The sequence below is a fragment of the Corylus avellana genome, chromosome ca7 (assembly GCF_901000735.1).
Source record: "Corylus avellana chromosome ca7, CavTom2PMs-1.0".
Classification (NCBI taxonomy): Eukaryota; Viridiplantae; Streptophyta; class Magnoliopsida; order Fagales; family Betulaceae; genus Corylus; species Corylus avellana.
Window position 1 is genome coordinate 13416604 of NC_081547.1, and position 6110 is coordinate 13422713.

At 42.5% G+C, this 6110-nt stretch overlaps 1 non-coding gene and 1 pseudogene across 1 annotated transcript; one reads left to right on the top strand and one right to left on the bottom strand.

Annotated features, from left to right (window-relative positions):
• The first annotated feature begins 234 nt into the window (after window positions 1-234).
• The window catches only part of LOC132187884 (uncharacterized), a 10015-nt pseudogene continuing 4139 nt past the window's right edge, over window positions 235-6110 (top strand).
• LOC132188876 (small nucleolar RNA R71) lies at window positions 1887-1993 on the bottom strand. Its single transcript, XR_009440936.1, has one exon. It is a non-coding gene; the product is annotated as a small nucleolar RNA R71 (small nucleolar RNA).

The window sequence follows — 6110 nt, forward strand, 5'->3', positions numbered from 1 at the left end:
AAAGAACTCAATTTGACGTATATTGCTTTAATTCCGAAAAATGCTAACCCATCTTGTGTGACCGAATTCCGGCCAATTAGTCTATGCAATGTACTTTATAAGCTGATATCCAAAACCCTTGCAAATAGACTCAAAGTGGTGCTCCTTGAAATCATTTCTAATACTCAAAGTGCATTCATACCTGGCCGACTTATAACGGACAACATTTTGGCCGCTTATGAGACGTTACATACGATGCACTCGAGGATGTGGGGTAAAGTGGGTTATATGGCTGTAAAGCTCGATATGAGCAAAGCCTATGACAGGGTGGAATGGGATTTTTTGGAGGCTGTTATGTGTCGGATGGGCTTTGATAGGCGATGGATCAACATGATTATGATGTGTGTGAGCTCAGTTACCTATGAGGTCCTTGTGAACGGATCCCCTACAGGCAAGATTACCCCCTCAAGGGGTATCCGTCAAGGGGATCCCATTTCACCTTATTTGTTTTTGTTATGTGCAGAAGCTCTCAGTTCCCTTTTAGCACAGGCCGAAAGAAATGGTGATTTGCCCGGCGTCCCTACTTCCAAAAAAGGACCTCGGATAAACCACCTTTTCTTTGCAGACGATAGCTTACTTTTTGGTAAGGCGACCCCGACTCATTGGCATCGCTTGACAAAAATTCTATCTATGTACGAGAAGGCATCTGGGCAACGGTTAAATCAGGCCAAAACGTCGATATTCTTTAGTCGCAATACTCCCCCGGAACAGAAGAAGGCGATATTGGAATTGTCTTGGATTTCAGAAAATCAGAGATATGACAAGTACCTTGGCCTACCGGCTCTTGTAGGCAAATCCCGCAATCAGGCATTCAAAGGCATTAAAGACAAAGTAAGTCGACGCCTTGGAGATTGGAAAGTAAAATTGTTGTCACAGGCTGGAAAGGAGATCTTACTCAAAGCGGTTTTTTGGCGCCGTTGCCGGGGAATTGTTTATTTTTTGAAACCAATTTATTTCTAGATCCGTTTTATTCTTCTACTAGTTATAATTAGGATTTTATTTTTCTGCAATTTGTTTTGTTTTATTTGTGTTACTAATACAAATTTTTTTTTTTAAAAAAAAAAGATTTTTCTTTTTGTTTTTTGTTGTTGTTTTGTTTGTGTTACAGCCCTGCTACGATCGAGCACACTTTTAGCCAAGACAGCAACCGCAATAGTTCAGTAGATTTTTGCCAAAATCTTTTGGTCCTTTTTTGTGAGTTTTTAGTTTCTGTTTAAATTAATTTCTGCTTGCAATTGTGTTTAGTTAGTTTAATATAATTTAATTTAGTTCAATTCATTTCAGTTTTTAGTTTATTAGTTTGTTAGCTTGTTAGCTTGTTAGTTCCTATTTGCATGTTCGGTCGTAGGGCTTTAAATCTGGAGTTAAACGCTTTTGATCCTGAAATTGAAAGAACAGCGAGAGAGAATCTAAGACAGCCACCAAACTCACCCACCAATTCTCAAAGTTCCGAGTCTGATTTGGAAAAGTCTGTTAAGATGGGAGAACGAAATCAACCTAGATCCCTTAGGGAGCTGTTCGTACCCAACATTACCAACACACCGTCATGTATAGTGTTGCCAGCTACTCGCTTCGAGCTGACGCCGAGTACAATAGGTCACCTTCCTGCATTTAGAGGATTAGAGAATGAGGATCCATATGTTCATGTGAGGATTTTTTTGGAAATTTGCGACATTGTTAATACACAAAATGCCCCAGCAGAAGCGGTGCACCTTCGGTTATTCCCTCTGTCCCTACATGATAGGGCGAAATCCTGGCTACTCAACAATAGGCCTAGATCTATCACTTCTTGGGATATGTTGCAAAGCAAGTTTTACCACAAGTTCTTCCCAATTTCCAAAATCAATGCCCTCCGTCTACAGATCACCAATTTCAGACAAAAAGAAGGGGAAAGATTCACCGATAGTTGGGAGAAGTTTAAAGAGCTTACTATAAAATGCCCACCCCACGGGTTTGAGAATGAGGTGCTAGTTCAAATTTTCTATAGGGGACTAACACCAAGTGAGCGAAACTCGCTTGAGACGATGAATGGTAGAGAATTCTTAAGTCTTACTGGGGATGAAGCCTATAAAACTTTAGACGAAATGGCTGAACGAGGACAACAATGGGATTTTCAAGATAGTTAGGACAGACAACAACCCACTCCCAAGACATGAGGCATTTATGAGGTGAGGAATGATGCTGAATTAAGGGAGGAGTTCAAGGTTCTCAGGCGTCAGTTTGACACTATGGTCTTAAACAAACCAGTGAATGTAGCAGATACTTACCAAGTTGATGCATGCGGGTTATGTGATAGTCAAACGCACTTCACTCAAAATTGCCCAACTTTGTCAACAGAGTACCCAACTGAGCAAGTCAATGCCTTCAATGACTGCAGAAAACCCACCACTAGACCGTTTTCTAAAACGTACAATCCAGGGTGGCGGAATCACCCAAATTTCTCTTGGAAGCAGAATCAACCATTGAACCAAAGAGATACCTCCACTCAAGCTCAAAATCAGTTCAGGCCATCTCACCAAGCTCAACCGCCTGTTTATCAGTCTACCACTCAAGTGCCTGCACCACAGTCATCACTGGAAGACATGATGAAAGCATTCATGCAATCAATGGATAAGAACATACAAGAGATAAAGCAAGATATGAAGAATACTACCCTGAGCAATTCCCAAGATATACAAGAGCTAAAAGGTTTCACCAATCAAGCCGTACAGGAAATGAGGAATTCCAACATGGCCAACAACAGAGACATACAAGAACTTAAGCAGGCTATGATCAAGGTAGAAGGACAAGTTGGCCAGATAGCAAATCAAGCGGGGGAAAGAGAAAGAGGGAAGTTCCCTAGTCAACCCGTGCCTAACCCAAAAGGGCAATTTGTGATTGGAAGTTCCTCTGCCTCTATGCATGGTCAGGAGCATGTACAAGCCATCACCACTATGAGGTCAGGCAAACAGGTGGATAATCAAGTGGTCATGCCTGAAGAGGCCACTAAGGCTGCAGAAGAGAAGGAAAACCTGGACAAGCCTGCGGAAGACACAGGACCGGACATTGCCATTCCGATTACTGAGGATCCTTCCAAAAAGTATATACCCAAAGCTCCATATCCAGAAAGGCTGAAACCGCCAAAGAAGAGCTCGAAGTTCGATGATATTTTGGAAGTGTTCAAGCAAGTGCAGATAAACATTCCATTCCTAGATGCCATCCAGCAAGTGCCTTCTTATGCCAAATTTCTGAAGGATTTGGTCACCATCAAGAGAAAGACGAACGTCCCCAAGAAAGCTTTTCTGACTGAGCAGGTCAGCTCTCTCTTGCAATACAAGATGCCTGTAAAGTATAAGGACCCTGGATGTCCTACCATTGCTTGCAAGATTGGTGACAATCGAGTTGAGAAAGCTCTGTTGGATTTGGGGGCCAGTGTAAATCTACTGCCATATTCAATATTTGTTCAGTTGGGATTGGGAGAGTTGAAATCCACTTCAATTACACTTCAGTTGGCTGACAGATCTGTGAAGGTTCCAAGGGGAATTATTGAAGACGTGCTGATCAAAGTTGATAAGTTCTACTACCCTGTGGACTTCATTGTCCTAGATACAGAGACGAAAAATGTAGAAATTCAAGTTCCAATCATATTAGGGCGTCCCTTTTTAGCTACGGCTAATGCCCTAATCAACTGTAGAACTGAAGTCATGAAGATATCATTTGGAAACATGACAGTGGAACTGAACATCTTTGATATCAGCAAGCAGCCATTTGAGTATGAGGAGGTCAGAAGCACATGCTTAATTGAGGAGATAGTAGAGAAAACTGTCAATGAACCAGATATTGAAGACCCCTTGGGAGAATGCCTGATTGCACTGGAAAGTGACATGGCACTAGACACTTTATTGGAACAAGCTGATGCCTTGTTAGACTCAACGCCTGAGATAAAGATGGAGACTACAGAAATTACTTTGACATCGTCCCCTGATCCATCTTCATTAGCAGTTGAGCCTGTCAAGCGGGAGTTGAAGCCTCTACCAGACACCCTGAAGTACAAGTATCTGGATCCTATAGAATCTCTGCCTGTGATCATTGCTGCAGATTTGGATAGTGATTAGGAACATGAGCTGTTAGAAGTTTTGAGAGAGCATAAAGAAGCAATCGGGTGGTCAATAGAAGATATCAAAGGAATCAGCCCTACAGTAGTGATGCATAAGATTCATCTGGAAGAAAATGCTAAAACTTCTCGCGAGCCACAGAGACGGTTGAATCCGACCATGCAAGAGGTAGTTCGAGCAGAGGTAATTAAACTTCTGGATGCGGGAATCATATACCCAATCTCTAACAGCAAATGGGTGAGTCCCATTCATGTGGTGCCGAAGAAGGCAGGGATTACAGTTATCAAGAACAAGGAAAATGAGTTGGTCCCCACTCGTGTGCAGTCAGGATGGAGAGTGTGCATTGACTACAGGAAGTTAAATGCCGTGACAAGAAAAGACCATTTTCCTCTACCTTTCATCGATCAGATGTTGGAGAGATTGGCAGGCCATGAGTACTACTGTTTCCTTGATGGTTACTCCGGCTACAACCAAATTCCACTAGACCCCGAAGATCAAGAGAAGACTACTTTCACTTGTCCGTTCGGTACGTTTGCCTATCGCCGTATGCCGTTTGGATTGTGCAATGCACCCGCCACTTTTCAGCGATGTATGATCAGCATCTTTTCAGATATGGTTGAACGTCACTTGGAGATCTTCATGGATGACTTCTCAGTCTTTGGTTCATCATTTAGGGAATGTCTACATCATCTCACATTGGTGCTGGACGGTGCAAGGAGAAGAATTTGGTTCTGAATTGGGAAAAATGCCACTTCATGGTGAAACAAGGAATTGTTTTAGGGCATGTAATTTCCCACAAAGGTATTGAGGTTGACAGAGCTAAGGTTGATCTGATATCTAACCTTCCGCCCCTGCGGACAGTTAAGGAGGTTCGGTCATTTCTGGGACATGCTGGGTTCTACAGAAGATTCATCAAGGACTTCAGCAAGATAGCAAGACCTCTATGTAATCTATTGGCAAAAGATGTTCCTTTTGACTTCAATGACAAGTGCCAAACAGCCTTTGAGATTCTGAAAAAGACCTTAACTTCTACACCAATCATTCAACCACCTAATTGGGGGGTTCCGTTCGAGATAATGTGTGATGCCTCTGATTATGCTATGGGAACCGTTTTGGGTCAGCGAGTAGAGAAGATTCCGCATGTCATATACTATGCCAGCAAGACTCTGAATGATGCACAACTTAACTACTCCACTACTGAAAAGGAGTTGTTAGCTGTAGTGTTTGCTCTGGATAAGTTTAGATCTTACTTGCTAGGGTCTAAAGTCTTAGTCTACTCGGATCATGCTGCACTAAAATATCTATTGTCAAAGAAAGATGCTAAATCTCGTCTCATCCGGTGGATTCTGTTGCTGCAAGAGTTTGATATTGAAATTCGGGACAAGAAGGGTTCTGAGAATGTGGTAGCTGACCATCTATCTAGGCTGGTTGTCGACTTCAATGAAAATGTTGTGTCGATTGCTGAGACATTCCCTGATGAACAACTTATGCACATCTCTCAAAATCATGCACCATGGTTCGCAGACATAGTGAACTACCTTGTCACTGCCCAAATGCCATCACATTGGACTAGGCAAGACAAATCAAAATTCTTGGCTGGGGCGAAGTACTTCTTTTAGGATGATCCTTACCTGTTCAAATACTGCCCAGATCAGATTATAAGGAGATGCATTCCTGAAAATGACCAGCAAAATGTCCTATCTTTTTGCCATGATCATGCATGTGGAGGCCACTTCAGTTCTAAAAAGACTGCGGCGAAGATTCTTCAAAGTGGATTCTATTGGCCCTCCATCTTTCGTGATGCCCATGCCTACTGTTCAGCCTGTGATAGATGCCAGAAGTTGGGGAGCATTGGAAGAAGGAATATGATGCCGCTGAACCCGATCCTTATTGTGGAGTTGTTTGATGTTTGGGGCATTGATTTCATGGGTCCCTTCCCTAATTCTTATGGGTATCTTTTCATCCTTGTGGCGGTGG